The following is a 16,856-nucleotide window of genomic DNA, read 5'->3' as shown; positions in this document are numbered from 1 at the left end:
TGGTCATCACTGACATTTGAGTGTCGCGGTCGGTGATGAATAAATCGGAGCCAAACTTTGTAAATTACAGAGGCGGACCTCTGAGCATTAGACCAGGAAATGTGCTATTGAATTAGAAATCAAACACACGCTGTACAGTGTTCAGAAGAAGGGTCACCCTGGACCCGAAACATTAACTTTGCTTTCTCTCCACAGGTGCTGCCGGACCTGCTGAGTTTCGCCAATCATTTCTCTTTTTTTCTCTGTCACACACCCTGACCAGACTGCATGGAAATCCTTTGTCAGGTCGGCTCATCTCTACCGATTTTAAAGAACCCTTAACGCCCTGCAGTCTCACCGCAGACAAACAGGTCATTTTTTTGTTTTCTTTACTAACAATCATCGCCCACATTCTAGAGTGTACCCTCACAAAGAAGTTCTGCAGAGAGCTGCAGTTTCTTCCTGGTTGAGGTTGATCCCCAGGGGTTTGGGGAATGCAGGGTTCTGCTGTATGGGCCCTTCCCAAATGATATAACACTGAGACAAGCAGTGATTTAATTTGATTCTCATGTGAATTCAGGTACGCAATTACAGTACAGTGAAGTGTATAATGTCACCGCACAAGGCGCCGTTGTAGATATAAATGCCCAGGCACAGAATCTTAAGAACAAGGTAAAAAGAAGGAACAACCTTAGAAGTTAAACATTGTAGTAATTATAATGTAAAACATACAGCATAAGGCTAAAATTTACACATTGGAGACCTTCTTAGTTTTAAGTATCAACAGGACATTGGTTAGGCCACTGTTGGAATATTGTATGCAATTCTGGTCTCCTTCCTATCGGAAAGATGTTGTGAAACTTGAAAGGGTTCAGAAAAGATTTACAAGGATGTTGCTAGGGTTGGAGGATTTGAGCTATAGGGAGAGGCTGAACAGGCTGGGGCTGTTTTCCCTGGAGTGTTGGAGTCTGAGGGGTGACCTTATAGAGGTTTACAAAATTATGAGGGGCATGGATAGAGTAAATAAGCAAAGTCTTTTCCGTGGGGTCGGGGAGTCCAGAACTAGAGGGCATAGGTTTAGGGTGAGAGGGGAAAGATATAAAAAAGACCTAAGGGGCAACTTTTTCATGCAGAGGGTGGTAAATGTATGGAATGAGCTGCTAGAGGAAGTGGTGGAGGCTGATACAGTTGCAACATTTAAGAGGCATTTGGATGGGTATATGAATAGGAAGGGTTTGGAGGGATATGGGCTGGGTGTTGGCAGGTGGGACTAGATTGGGTTGAGATATCTGGTCGGCATGGACGAGTTGGACCGAAGGGTCTGTTTGCGTGCTGTACATCTCTATGACTTTATAACTCTACTGCTGGAAGACATTCAGCTCTGTGAAAGGTGGTCCTGCACTATCCATGACCAAATGTTGCAGACTGGCACATTGCAAAGTCAGGATCATGTGCTGAGAGATGCAGCCACCATAGAAGTTCAACAGCAAGGTCTCAGGCTCTCATTATAGGACACTCATAGGCAAAACTCATGCAACACCACTCAGGCTTTACTTGTGGTATGAAATGTATAGATTTAATATATCTTCAATTGTAAGTGTGATGAGGCCTCCCAGAACACCACATGGTACATTCAAAGAAATGGAACCAAATTTTAACCAATGCAATGTCAAATCTGAAATTTTGTCAATTCTTCTACAAATTTTATTAATACAGTTTTTTGGGCAAAAATGATTTCCGTATTAAAGATTCAATTTTCAAAGAGACGTTGATTTATCCTTCAGATGAAATTAAATCTTTAATGGGGATGATGGCAAGGACAGTATTTTTTAGCCGATCCTTGAATATTCTGCAAGAAGGTGGGTGGTGATTTGTCTTCTCACCACTGAAGTCCTGTATGACGTTGATAGTACCAGGAAATCAACCAGTTTATGGAAGGAATGTTGATACGTATCTCAAGCAGGAAGGTGTGGGCATTTGAGGGGATCCTGAACATGATGGTTTTCCCATGGCCTTTGAGCTCAGAGAGATTCGATTCCCTACAGTGTGGAAACAGGCCCTTCAGCCCCACAAGTCCACACCGAATCTCTGAAGAGTAACCCACCTGGACACATTTCCCTCTGACTAATGGGCAGTTTAGCATGGCCAATTCACCTGACCTGCACCTTTTTGGACTGTGGGAGGAAACCTACGCAGACACAGAGAGAATGTGCAAACTCCACAGTCACTTTTTAGATTAGAAACAATCTAAACATCATGGCATAGACAGAGAACACAGGGGCCTAACACCTTCAATATATTGTCTAGCTATCACCCATTGTTAACAGCTAACCTGAGAATGCAACTTTTTAAAAAAAGGTTTTGTGATTTACACATGAAAGAAGTGAAACTATCATGGTATTCAAACAGATGAAAGACTTAGCAATCAATTTTTCAATGTATAATTTCAGTTACATCACACTGTAAATTTTTGCTATAAATTCTGTGTGTTAGGATTGAGCCCCCCACAATCACCTGATGAAGGAGCGATACTCCAAAAGCTAGTGTGCTCCCAATTAAACCTGTTGGACTATAACCTGGTGTTGTGTGATTTTTAACTTTGTCCACACTGACAGTCTACCCAAGGGTGGAATTGAACCTGGGTCTATGAGGCAGCAGTGCTAACCACTGTGCCATCATGCCACCCAGGTTTGGACTGTGCTGTTAAAGAAATAAAACCATGATACCATTTAGATGAAGGAATGTTTGGGCAAAAGATACATTCAATGAAATCTTTTATTAAACACTGGCGTAACTCCATGTTTGAAATTTGCATTCTTTTGGTGATGCATGTGACTAAGCATTAAAGATATTGTTTTCTTGGAAATTTGTAATAAAATGAAAGTTAATGAAACAAACCTTGAGCTTCTAAGGAAGGAAGAAGTTTCAGGGTTATTTAGTAGATAGCATTCTATTCAGAAAGCCAATCATGTCAACAAAGCACATTAGGTTTCACTACTCACACTTGTGAAACTGATTGCAATGTGCCAGCTTTGTCTCTGTAATTATCAACTGCAACACTTCTTTTTGATTATCAACACTTCATGATCAAATCTCAATCTATGCATGTGCATGCCATATGCCATATGCAAACTTTTAATGAGGGGGTTGTCACCTTGAAATTTCCCAAGGTGGAACGGACCGATGAGTATCAACTGGACTATCCCAAAATTAAAAAAGGGCTTTAGGGCAGTGGACATGTTCTGAAATGAAAAATAATCAATAACTCATGGGAGTCATGTTTCATGGTTGGTGTTTAAGGCTGTGGTTATACTCTAGCTACTGAGCTTACAGCTGGCAGCTGTGAATTTATATTGTCTGGCTGTGAATCTAACTCCTCTGGCCAAGAGGGAGCTCAGTGTTTGTGGTTCTACATACACATGCAGAGCTCTGCTGCTAGTTGACACATTAAAAAAAAGTTTGAAATGTGAGAATATGAGATAATTTTCCTGACGGGGTGTTGCACTGCCCAATTTGTAGCCAGCTTAAGGTTAGCTCTTTAAATGTTTTCTGACTTCTGCATTACAATGTAGGTTTTAGTGAAACTGCACTCTGACAGTGTTAAACATTATTGCTGAGTTTGTCTTCTATAAAAATCAATGTCCAGAATTGAGTTGTATTCAGAAGGTCAACGTGCATTCCTCTGAGAAAGTGCCAAATGCAGTTACTACAGATGTGCAATAAAGGTTCATCAAATTCTTTACAACTGCTAGACTTTACATAGCCGAAACCAGATGTCCAATTTGTGACTTAAATTAATGTACATCAAACTGACAGCAGCATAACTCCTGCAATCACTGAGAATGCAAGAGCCAAAGAATACACTTACACAGGAATTTACATTGAGACTGAACGGCTGCATGAAGGTTGATGTGTGATTAAAATTTTGCAGTCACATAATTTTGTTTGCACATCCACAGATACAAGGATGAGAAGCTCTGGAAATTAATTGTGATGAAGCAATACATGCAATCCAAACAATTATTCCCACTAGTGATTATTAGCCCCTGGGTGGGCCAAGTTAAAATCAACCTTCACTTTCTCAAATTTCTTCTGATAAACAAAGCTTCTCATTCTTGTTATCATTTCTGTGATTGTATTCTATTCTCTTCTCCATAAACTCAGTCCACATCCCTCCGCCCTAAAAGAATTGGCTCCAGTCCAGAAGTAAAACAAGATTGTGTTTTTTTTTCCTTCCTTGTTAGTTTTCTTGCTTCACTAAGTATTGACAAGTACTGATTCACAGGTGACTTCTGGTACCTGTCCATAGTGTGAGCCCAGATATTGTGTGTTTTCAGGCCATTCATAAAGTTATTCAATTTATTTTTTGCCATGCAATGTTCCAGCGGGACACTACTGGATAGTAATCATGTTTGCAAATCCTGTTGATTTTTGCCTCTTTCAATTGGGCTGCTGTGATCAGTTATAACGCCCAGGTGAGATCAAATAACTCCTTGGACATACTTTGTCAATATAGCTTACTTACTCATTGACTAAGCCATCAGGAAGCATTTGTTTAACTGCTTTGAAACTTTACACTTTTGACTTCTTCCCCTACTTTATAATTGCAATTATTTTGGGAATTTAAACAATATTGTTTACCAGAGAACTGAACAAGTTTGCTAGTTACAAAGTGTTGCTTGTTTCCTACATACTGTTTCATCAAGCCAGGTCTTCATGCAACCTCACAGTTCCGTCTTTGATCACCATGCATACCAGACTCCAGTCGGGTGCACAAGCTGCAAAAGGCTTCCACTTACACCTAACAGTCATATATACAGAAAAAGAAATCAGCTTAGGTTCAAGCACATTGATAGCATCGGAATTAAATACATTTGGCTAATACACTCATCTTTGTTAAGGCTTTAAACATGACCTTACTTTAATAAGGTCTGGAGGTTGCTGCTGATAGTTTAGAACAACTTATTAGCACATCAAAGATGGGTATCCAAGGTAGTTGAATTGTTGCAGAGGTAATCCTAGGAAAGCTGTATTAGATCACTACATTGTGCATATTCGAGTAGAATTGTCAGTACAATGGACATTGTCGGTTTTTAAGTGATAGGTTTAAGCAATAGATGCATTTATTTCTTCAATTCTCTTTTGGTTCCTTTTAGTATACAATGTCTAATGCAGTTGATCCTTCACTTTCTATATCCAGCGAGTGCTATCACTTGCTCTGACTTCTCAATGCATTTGTCGGGCACTTAAACCCTTCTTGTTTTGTAATAGTTGCTAGCTTCTCATGGAAGTTCACAAAGCTTTCCAATATTTTTTCTGAAGCTTATACAGGAACAGGAATGTACCATTCAGTCCCTGGAGCCTGTTCCACCATTCAGCTTGATTATGACTGAACTGTCCCTCAATGTCACTTTTGCATCATATCCCTTGACACTTTGGTGATAAAAGATTATCAATCTTGTGGATTATGCTGGAGGAAATGTCTTATCAACTTGCTTTATTATTGTTCTAACCAATTTGATTAAATTGCCCCTCAACTTAAACCTGCCCCATCAGCTAACCCCTTCAAGGCAAATACGTTCTTTTGAGGTTTGGTGTCAAAAGCTGAACATAGTTTCTGGATGGGCTCTGATCAAGAACCATATCCACACTTCTAAATTCAATCCCTTTGACATCAAGGTCAATATCTCACTCACTTCTTTCTTATGATGTTTTGACAGTTCTGTGCTAATTTTACTTATCAGTTTACTTAGACACTTAAATACTTATGCTTCACTCCATCACTTGCCTCCATTCTTATTGGAAGCAGTCCAAAGAGATCTGAAAGAATCCATGGGGTGGCATGGTGGCTCAATAGTTAGCACTGTTGCCTCACAGTGTCAGGGACCCAGGTACAATTCCAGCTTTGGGTGACTGTGTGGAGTTTGCATGTTTCTTCTGGGTGGTCTGGTTTCTTTCCACGGTTCAAAACTGTGCAGGTTAGGTGGATTGGCCATTCTAAACTGCCTGTAGTATCCATAGATGTGCAGGCTAGGTGAGTTAGCCATGGGAAATGTGGGGTTAAAGAGGTAGGGTGGGGATCTGTGTGGGATGCTCTTTGGAGTGTCAGTGCAGATTTGATGGGCTAAATGGCCATCATAGATATTCTATGATGACTTTACAGTAAGGTTTTGTAGAGGAGATCATATCAGTTGTCAACTTGCGGATCGTTTCAGAGATCGTCTCTGGGACATCCGCACCAACCAACTCCACATCCCAGTGGCTGAACACATTAAATCCCCCTCCCACTCCACCAAGGAAGTGCAGGTCCTGGGCCTCTTCTGTTGCCAAACCCTAACCACCTGATGCCTAGAGGAACAACGCCTCATCTTCCGTCTTGGGACCCTGCAATCACATGTGATCAATGTGGATTTCACCAGTTTCCTTATTTCCCCTCCCTCCACTTTATCCCAGTCCCAAGCCTCCAACTAGGCGGCACCCTCTTGACCCGTCCATTTTCCTTCCCACCAATCTGCTCCACCCTTCTCTCCAAACTATCACCTTTGTCCCCCACCTTCATCTATCTATCACATTCCCAGCTACCTTCCCACCCAGTCCTAACTCCTCCCATTTATCTCTCAGCACACGAGCCCACAAACCTCATTCCTGATGAAGGGCTCATGCCTGAAATGTTGATTCTCTTGCTTCTCAGATGCTGCTTGACTTTCTGTGCTTTTCCAGCATCAAACTCTTGACAAGAATTCTATGATGCTTGATTCAATGAAATTAACTTGATTATTTCTTGGATGAAGAGATTGGTTTGACAATAATGATTAGAGAATGGCTGAATGTATCAGGGCTTTATTTTCAAAGACAATTTGGGATGGGTAATACATGCTGGTCAGCCAGCGATGCCCATGTCTCACAAGAGAATTAAAAAACAGTAATGGTGGTGAGAAGATATTTCCAATTATGGATGAATAATTGTTACTGAATAAAGGGACAGTCTTTTAAAACTGAGATGTGAAGGAATTTCTTCTCTCAGATGTTTATGAATGTCTGTAATTCTCTGTCCCAGAGAGATGTGCTAGATCATTGAAAGTATGTAAAGAGGAAGTAGATAAATTTTTGCAATATCAAGGAGCTGAGAGCTATGAGGGGCTGGAACAAATTAGGAGTTGAGGTCTGGGGTAGATCAGCTATGATCTCAGAGAATGGCAGGGAAAGCTTGAGGGGCTGAATGGCCTACTCCAGCTCCCATTTCTTATGTTTTGCTCACATTCACTGTTCATGACTTTTTATTCATGCTTGAAGCTCAGTTGAGCTAATTATAACTTAATCTGTCCTTTGTGAAGCTGATTGGATGAGGTGTAACTCTAAATTTATAATCTGTCAGTTTTACTCTCCAGTGAAGTCAAAGGAGAGGAGTATTAAGTGAGGGATAAAAGCAGTATTTCACTTGACTCTTTGTGTATCCGTCCTTGGTGAGTTGGATCAAAATCGCCAACAATGAAATTGATTTTCATCTTTGACATACATCATGCAAGCATTTTCATTGGATGTCAATTTATTTGATTCTGGCAGGTTCCCTGGCCATCTAAATCAAGATTCATTTGATAATGACAGTGAGCAAGCCTCAGGTGAGAAGTTGGAATTAAACTTAATTTTGTCACTTTAGTCTTAGTTGGTCACCATTCTCATTTATAAAAGGAAGATCAAAATTAGTCCAGCTTCTCCAAAGGCATTACATTGATCTCCCTACTTTAGTTCTTCACAGCAAGGAGTTTAAGCCCCAATTTCCTATCATTCCTGCCTTTGTCAGTCTTCTGTGTTCTTTCTCTCCACCAATTTATCAATTTCAAAACATTTGGCGTCCTCAGTGATAATTTCCCTTCCCATGTTTTGGTTCTTTTGTCCTTAGTCTCCCTTGTATTCTCCCACACTCCGTCTCTTGCATCCTTGACAACAAGCACTGACTTAGCCCTTCACTTTGGAATGGTCTCCCTAACTCTCTTCTTTGCTTCTAAATCTAAATTTTTATTTACCACAGACAAACAACCCTGTTCTCACCAATGTTTACTTATTGTTGCTGATGTTAGGAGAATGTAAATTATTGTTTGTGATGGGAACTCAGCATAAGATGTGTTTAATCGTCATTCATATTTTAACTTTAAAATAGAAGCTAAATATAGTAAATATACACTCAGATGCCTGCAGCCAAATCCAGACAGGCTTTTGCCTTCAAGAAGAAAACTGTAAGTGTACTCAAAACACCCTCCTCTCGATTCCTTGTTGGATGTTTCTGGATGATAAATTTAAGATGCACACAAGTGACAACAGTAATGACAGAAGCACAGTAGGATTGGCTATAATGCTTACTCGCCCCAGATCCTTGCAAGGATCTGAACTGCAAAAACTGTATGCTCAGTACTGAACCTGTTGATGACTACCTTTGGTTAGTTGCTGTCCTTGAATATTGAAATGATCTATGGCTGCTATCCCATATTTTACCCTCTGTGCATTTAAAGTTTTTCCAAACTCTGCTGCTTGTATCGTGACTTTGCCGCAAGTCCCATTTCCCTAACATCTACATACTTTCTAACCTACATTGGCTCCTAGTCTCACAATTTGCCGCTGTTTTGTCATAGAAAAGCGATGAGAGAGTTTGTGCTGGTGAAGCTTATCAGAGATTTGCTTGAATCTTCTTTGCTGACTAATTGATGTGGCCCCTGTCACAGTTCAGAATGAGCCTGAGGCCAACTGTTCAATGCTTTGGTGATCTTGATTCACGTTTGATTCCATCCAACTTGGTGAAACTTGTCTGTAATGCACATTCCAGCAGATGGCACAATTCACTGATGAGGCCATTTTCCTCAGACCTTCTCCAATAGGTATCACTCCTTATGTAGATATAACTGTATTGGAAAGGATGGGTGCAATGCTTCTCCCCTGGTACAACTGAACCTGCAGTTTAACCCCTTCTCTCATTGTCCTCTTTCTCTATTTAAGGAAAAAAGAGAAATTAAATAACCGCTTAGACAATATTAGTCATAGCAACCAAATATCTGGCTGTCAGAAATATTGTGAAACAAAATAAAAGCAAAACCTCAACCAGAAATGTATGAAAAATACAGGATTCAATGTGTTACAGTAGAAAGCCATTTGGTAAGTCTTTGCTTAAACTTGGTGAAGCAAAAGAACAAAAAAAGTGATATTTTTGCCTTTCATGTTACTGCATTTCTTTAAGTGGGAGGGAAGAACAGTATAAAATGAGTACTGCTAAATGTCAATAAAGTATGAATGCAAGAAAGATTATGAGAAGGGTCAGTTTGAAAAAATAGTCAAAGAGATAAGATTGCTTTAAGAGAAAAGATTAGCTTTAAGTGGAATGGAGTATAAAGGTAGAGTATTGCTACAGTTGCACACGACCTTAATGTGACTCCATCTGGAGTATTGTATAGAGTTTTGGTCTCCTTACTAAAGGAAGGATATGATTGCACTGGAAGCAGTTCAGAGAAGGTTCGCTTGGCTGATTCCTGGAATGAAGAGATTACCTTAAGAGGAAAGGTTAAACAGTATAGAAGCAGTGATCGTATAAGCTTCTGAGGGAGCTTCACAGAGTGGATACTGGAAAGCCGTTTTCATTTGTAGAGGAGTTCAGAATTATGGGGCACTCTTTAAACATAAAAAGTCTCCATTTAAGATCAAAATGAGGAGCAGTTTACACTCAGAGTTTCTCAATTTTGGAATTCTCTGCCACTGAGAGCAGCAGAGGCCAGGTCATTCATTATGGTATTCAAGAAAAACTTTTAGTTGTCAAAGGAGACAAGGATTGTGGCGTTAAGGCCACAATCAGATTATTGAATAGTAGAGCAGGCTCCTGGGAATAAATGGTCTACTTTTACACCTACTTCTTAAGATCTAATGATTAAATAGGATGCTTATCAAAGACACATGCTTTCTTAAATCCTGACTGGGAATGTAAAAATGTGCTGAAATTATATTGACTACATGTGAGTCTTGCATTGACTTGAATTTTAAGGTGAGTAGCATACCTTTAGTCTTAGGCATATTGCCTCTGGGTGAATAATGTGAGCAATGCATTGCTGCTAATCCTTGATGCCAATACATTTGTATTAATGTGCAGAGAAAGGATTGTTTTCACACTTTGTCAGGAACATAACTTACCTCTATTATCACAACTTAACTGGGAAGAGTGTGCCTGATAATCATACCCCAGTGTTTCACAAGCCATGACAAAGTGTACAAATTCCCCATGAAACAAGCAAAAATGATCAATTTGCCTGACTGACAGCTACCCAGGGCAAAAGCAATTCATCCAAACCAAAAGAGTAGCCATGGGCACCCGCATGGGCCCCAGCTATGCCTGCCTCTTCGTAGGATATGTGGAACAGTCCATCTTCCGCAGGTACACTGGCACCACCCCCCACCTTTTCCTCCACTACATCGATGACTGTATCGGCGCTGCCTCATGCTCCCACGAGGAGGTTGAACAGTTCATCCACTTTGCCAACACCTTCCACCCCGACCTCAAATTCACCTGGACCGTCTCAGACTCCTTCCTCCCCTTCCTAGACCTTTCCATTTCTATCTCTGGCGATTGAATCAACACGGGCTTTTACTATAAACCGACCGACTCCCACAGCTACCTAGACTACACCTCCTCCCACCCAGCCCCCTGTAAAAACGCCATCCCATATTCCCAATTCCTTCATCTCCGCCGCATCTGCTCTCAGGAGGACCAGTTCCAAAACCGTACAACCCAAATGGCCTCCTTCTTCAAGGACTGCAATTTCCCCCCAAACGTGGTCGATGATGCCGTCCACCGCATCTCTTCCACTTCCCACTCCTCCGCCCTTGAGCCCCGCCCCTCCAACCGCCACCAGGACAGAACCCCACTGGTCCTCACCTACCTCCCCACCAACCTCCATGTACAGCGTATCATCCGCCGTCATTTCCGCCACCTCCAAACGGACCCCACCACCAGGGATATATTTCCCTTCCCTCCCCTATCAGCGTTCCGTAAAGACCACTCCCTCAGTGACTCCCTCGTCAGGTCCACACCACCCCCCCCCCAACCCAAACTCCACTCCCGGCACCTTCCCCTGCAACCGCAAGAAATGCAAAACTTGCGCCCACACCTCCCCCCTTACTTCCCTCCAAGGCCCCAAGGGATACTTCCATATCTGCCACAAATTCACCTGCACATCCAAACACAACATCAATTGCATCCGCTGCACCCGATGTGGCCTCCTCTATATTGGGGAGACAGGCCGCCTACTTGCAGAACATTTCAGAGAACATCTCTGGGACACCCACACCAACCAACCCAACCACCCTGTGGCTCAACGCTTCAACTCCCCCTCCCACTCCACCAAGGACATGCAGGTCCTTGGACTCCTCCATCGCCAGACCATAGCAACACGACGGTTGGAGGGAGAGCGCCTCATCTAATGCCTAGGAACCCTCCAACCACAAGGGATGATCTCAGATTTCTCCAGTTTCCTCATTTCCCCTCCCCCCACCTTGTCTCAGTCAAATCCCTCGAACTCAGCACCGCCTTCCTAACCTACAATCCTCTTCTGACCTCTCCGCCCCCACCCCACTCCGGCCTATCACCCTCATCTTGACCTCCTTCCACCTATCGCATTTCCAATGCCCCTCCCCCAAGTCCCTCCTCCCTACCTTTATCTTAGCCTGCTGGACACACTTTCCTCATTCCTGAAGAAGGGCTTATGCCCGAAATGTTGATTCTCCTGTTCCTTGGATGCTGCCTGACCTGCTGCGCTTTTCCAGCAACATATTTTCAACTCTGATCTCCAGCATCTGCAGTCCTCACTTTCTCCTCAAAAGCAATTCACACCAGGTTTCACTAATAACAGAAATATAATTGTATTTATTGTAACACACTTACTTTGCACAAAAAATAAAGGCTTTCTGATCTATACCATTATGTAACTTAAACTATACCCTGCAAACCCACCAAACACACACATATCCAATCACAATTAAGACAGACAAAATACAAATGAGTTTAAGACAGATACAGTGGATGAGAAAATAATATAGACGGGGAAACAAAATTCCAAAGAGCAAAGGTCCAGACCAAAAGATGGAAAATAATTTTCCTCATAGTCTTTCAGTATTGAAAAATAATGACTTTGTGTTCTCAGCAGGCTGTTGGTCATTCTTTGTTATAACAGTTGCTCTGGTAGACCTGGACTTTTCATATTTTAGAATTCTTTCTTGCAATCGTTCTAGTTTTATCTATCACTGTCCACATGGAGAGAGAGAGAGAATGAGAGATGCTTTTCTTCTGCAACCTTTTCTGCTGCTGATCTGCCCCTTAAAATATTTCAGCACTTTGCAGTTCAACCAATCAGAAGATTGTCATCAGGGAGAACGTTCTTAGTTGAAAGCTTCTCAGTGCTGCTCAGTGTCAAAATTGTCCCTCTTACTGCTTTAAAAAGTAGCAACATATGGCACAGCTCAACAGTATGTAGCACTTGATTTTCAAGTTTGAAACCTTTCCTGGCACTCCAGTCATAATAATTCCGCTTCCATTTTAGTCGTAAAAAAGTAGAAGTCTTTAAAAGGTCTTTTAAATTGCTAGTTTAAAGTATAATTATCATCCTATGTAGAGTTTTTGAGTTTTGGCTAGTTGGATTTTCTATTTTCTTGTTCTTTTTGTGTCATAAGTTGCTTGTGTGAGGGATTGTCATAGTGCACAGATTAACAACATTTTTGTAACCACTTGTGTCTTTTGATAGTTGCAATGCAAATACCTCAAACATCAAAGCATTCAGGATATAAATTATATTTGGTGAGGTCTTCCTTCTTGTTGTTAAAGGTGATTTTGACCTATGCACAGGACCTCAATTTCCTCCACTGGTAGGAAGAGAGGGCATGTCTGAATTCATTTCAACTGGAATGTGGATTGAACCCCACAGTGGGATATAATAATAATTACAGGTTACCTACAGTAATCAGTATTCTCAATAATAATGAAAATATAATTGTGAATCTCTATTTCGAGTATACAATGGTGCAGGTATTCACATCCTTTATTGCAAGTATGCAATAATGTCAATGAACATGTGACTTCAGTATTCAACCTTAGAGTTTGGAAAATTTACATTTTGGACAAGTGAAGTCCAAAACCATATTTATTTTCAGTGTTGGACTAATATCAGAGAGATACTACTGAACTAAAGAGTGAGTATCAGCTGGTGCCTCGTGAAGAATAAGAAGGATAAAATGCCAATTTTATGCTCACTCATATTTTCTCATAAATGTAAGATTAATATTTTGTTGCTGCAATATCTTGAGGTGTATTTATATTATTATTATATAAGGGTCTTGCCAAAGTGGTGCTTTGGTTGTGAGTAGGATTTCTGAATCACAATGTGATATACTATAAGATAGATACAAAATATTGATGGGGCCAATTAAGTATAGATGAAGTCAACACTTTTGTGACAGTTGGGAACAAAACACAAATGAAAATAAAAAAAAAAATCCTTTAGTTCAAATAGAAACTGCCAACAATGGATGCAGACTTTAAGTTACTATCAATTCACCATTTTAAGCATCAGGAATTCATCTGTCACCACTAAGGTTAAGCGATTATGGCATGGCACTCATTTTAATTAGTTCACCTACCTTTCAAATGAAAAATAACAGAGAAGGATTATTAATAATAGCATTTAAATAAACGGAAAGTCTGTCATTTTGTCATAATTCTGGAAGCAGTACAAGAATTCTTTGAAAGAATCTTGTGGACTTAAGTTTTAAATTAAACAGTAAATCTATCGTAGGTTCATTATATCAATAATGATACAATAAACGAAACTCATGCGAAACGCAGATTAAATCGTATTCGTCATGATTCCAGAAAATTAACCTCCTGGGATTTCTTGATTAGTGATACATTATGAACATTACGGTGAGATATTATTTTTACGAAGCATGATACAGAACTTTAAAAAAAAGTCCAGAAGGCACAGTATTGAATTGTATTATTCTACGTGCTTAATACTGCAAAACTGTAAAGCATTTTTGTAATAGTAGGTGCTTATGAGTAATTTTTAATCAATGCGTTTGGAATTTGTTATGACACACCTCCCTGGAAGTTATGATTTGAACATTCTAGCCTAGAGACAGTGACATTACCACCACACCACAAAACCTTATTTAATAATTTTTGTTTTGGATATCTTATGACACACCTTCAGGATTTTTCTGACATGAATGCAGACCTTATGACCAAGTGATTGGGATGCAACCTCTATGCCGTAAGAACTGATGCTAATCAGAAATGTTGACACAGCTCGATGGCAGATGGAACTTGAACCCAGATCTTCTGACCCTGTGTTAGGGCCACTATGTCTGCACTACAACAGCCTCAGTTAAAGAGTTATTCCCTGATCGGGAATTAAACTCAGACTGAGGCAGTGAAAGTGCCAAATCCTGAGAACTTAACCAGCAAAGAGGCTGCTTAGCAGATAGTTACATATTAACAATAATAGCCGTGCCTCATTTGTTTTAAAATATATACAATCATTGTATATATTTTATAACAGATGAGGCACTGTTAATTTTGTTATATACTAGTAAACTGAGTTAGAAAAATGTTAGAATAAAGATGGAACGTTGTTTAAGAATCAAGCTGACACATCTGCTGGATTTTAAACTGGCTGTCTTACTGCAAATTCCTAGTTATTAGACAGGTCAATAATGTATTCTTTCTCCATTTGCCTTTTAGCAAACAAGGGAAGAAACCTGGTTTTACAACAAGATCGTGCTTTACAGATTAGAACACCAAGAATAAAAAAGAGGAAAGTAAACACTTCAAACATTTTTAGTTTCACAATTTCAGGTTTAATGTAACAACTTCTTTCCCACCTTCAATAGAACCTGTCTCACTTGAGACAGACCATTTCAACAGCCCTCTCGATTATCACCAATTAGTTATAATTGGTAACATAGGTTAATTTTGGAGGATTCGGTGTTTAGATTTCCACAGATTGATTTCTTAACAGTCAGGAACTGCTTGGGATGCGAGGTTATTGAAAAATACATTTTCTGTGGATTTGCAGAAACTGATTAATGATGTTCTGGAGGAAAGGCTTTCAACCTTACCTTGTTGACAGGAAAATTGCCATATCACTATGCTGGTAGGATTTGTTTGTTTTCAGCTTGAGCACACAGTAATACACATTGACATTAATGTTGCACCTGTACACAAGTATTGGGAATAGTTCTATTACTGTACTGACATTAAAACATTGCCTAGTTTTTTAAAAGAACAAGCATTTTTGGATGTCCTGAGGTCGGGAGAGACTCCACATAATCAAGGGCCGAAGGGCCTGTACTGCGCTGTAATGTTCTATGTTCTATCATAAATGAAAAATTATGGAGTGATTATTATGGTGATCTTCAGCACAAGAAAAGACCCTTCTGCTCATTAAGTCTGTGTAGTCAACAACAAACACCTAAGTATTCTATTCGAGCACTTGGTCCATAGCCTTGTATGGAGTGACATCAGAAGTGTACATCTAAATCTTTATTAAATGTAATGAGGGTTTTCACTACCATTATAGTCCAAGAGTTCCACATTCTTACCAGCCCTGGATGAAAATAGTTTTCTTCACATTGCATCTAAACCTCCTGCCTTTGTGTTAAATCTATGTCTCCTGGTCACCAAGGGGAAAAGAACCATATTTATGACACACATAATTTTATGCTGATCAATCTGACTGCCCCAGACTACCCAATCTCTTGTCATACCTCAAACTCTCCAGCCAAACACATCCTTGTAAATCTCCTCTGCAACCTTGTTAATGGCATCATATCCTTCCTGTAGTGGTGATTTCAGAACTTACTTTCTTCTGAACAAGGGTTTCTGGGCCTGAAATCTTAATTCTGCTTTCTCTCCATGGACGCTGTCAGACCTGTTGAGTTTTTCCAGCAATTCTTGTTTTTGTTTCTGATTTCCAGCATCCTCAGTTCTTTTTTTAGGTCAGGATTCATGGGTGTTTTTCAAGTTGGAAAGACATAACTAGTGTAATTCCAGGGCCTTGATTATTTACTACCTTTGTTAATGACTTGGAGGATGGAGCAGAGTAATAGAACCAAATTTGTTGATGATACAAAAATAAGTAGGAGCGCATGTTGTGAAAGAGACATAAGCAATTTACTAAGTGATATGAATAGGTTCAGTACATGGGCAAAAACTTGACAGCTGTTGTTTAATGTATGAAAGTCTAAGGTCATGCACTAAAATCAAAAGGTGGACTAATATGTAAATGGAAACAGACTACAAAAAAGTGCAACACAGAGAAAGTGTTAGCAAGTAGCAAGTAATTTTACTGTTTATTGCTGGAGGGCTTGAGTTTAAAAATAGGACAGTTTTGTTACAACTGTGCAGTAGAATTGTATCTTGTCCCCATATTTAAATTTGGATATATGGTATTGGAGGCAGTTCAAAAGAGACTGATTCCTAGAATGAAGGGATTGACCTACTAAGAAAGACTAACCAGTCCAGGCCTTCATTAATTATAGATTAGAAAAATGAGGGGTGATGTTATTGAAACATATAAGATTCTGAATAATTATGACAGGTTGGATGTTGAGAAGATGTTTCCACATGTGGAGTAATCTTGAACAAGGAGACATATCACAGAATAATTTAAAACTGAAATGCGAAGCAATTTTTTTCTCTCGGAGAGTCATCCTTGTGTTGAAGTCTGAACCCCAGAGTACTGATGAGGTTAGGTCACTGAAAGTATTTTAAAAAGATGTAGGAGGGGATCCAAGATAGAGGTGATCTAGGGAGATCTAGGCAGATCTGCACCACAACGGGACAAACCTTCAAC

The sequence above is a fragment of the Chiloscyllium punctatum genome, chromosome 37 (genome assembly GCF_047496795.1).
Source record: "Chiloscyllium punctatum isolate Juve2018m chromosome 37, sChiPun1.3, whole genome shotgun sequence".
Classification (NCBI taxonomy): Eukaryota; Metazoa; Chordata; class Chondrichthyes; order Orectolobiformes; family Hemiscylliidae; genus Chiloscyllium; species Chiloscyllium punctatum.
Note: the sequence above shows the minus strand (reverse complement) of the source record.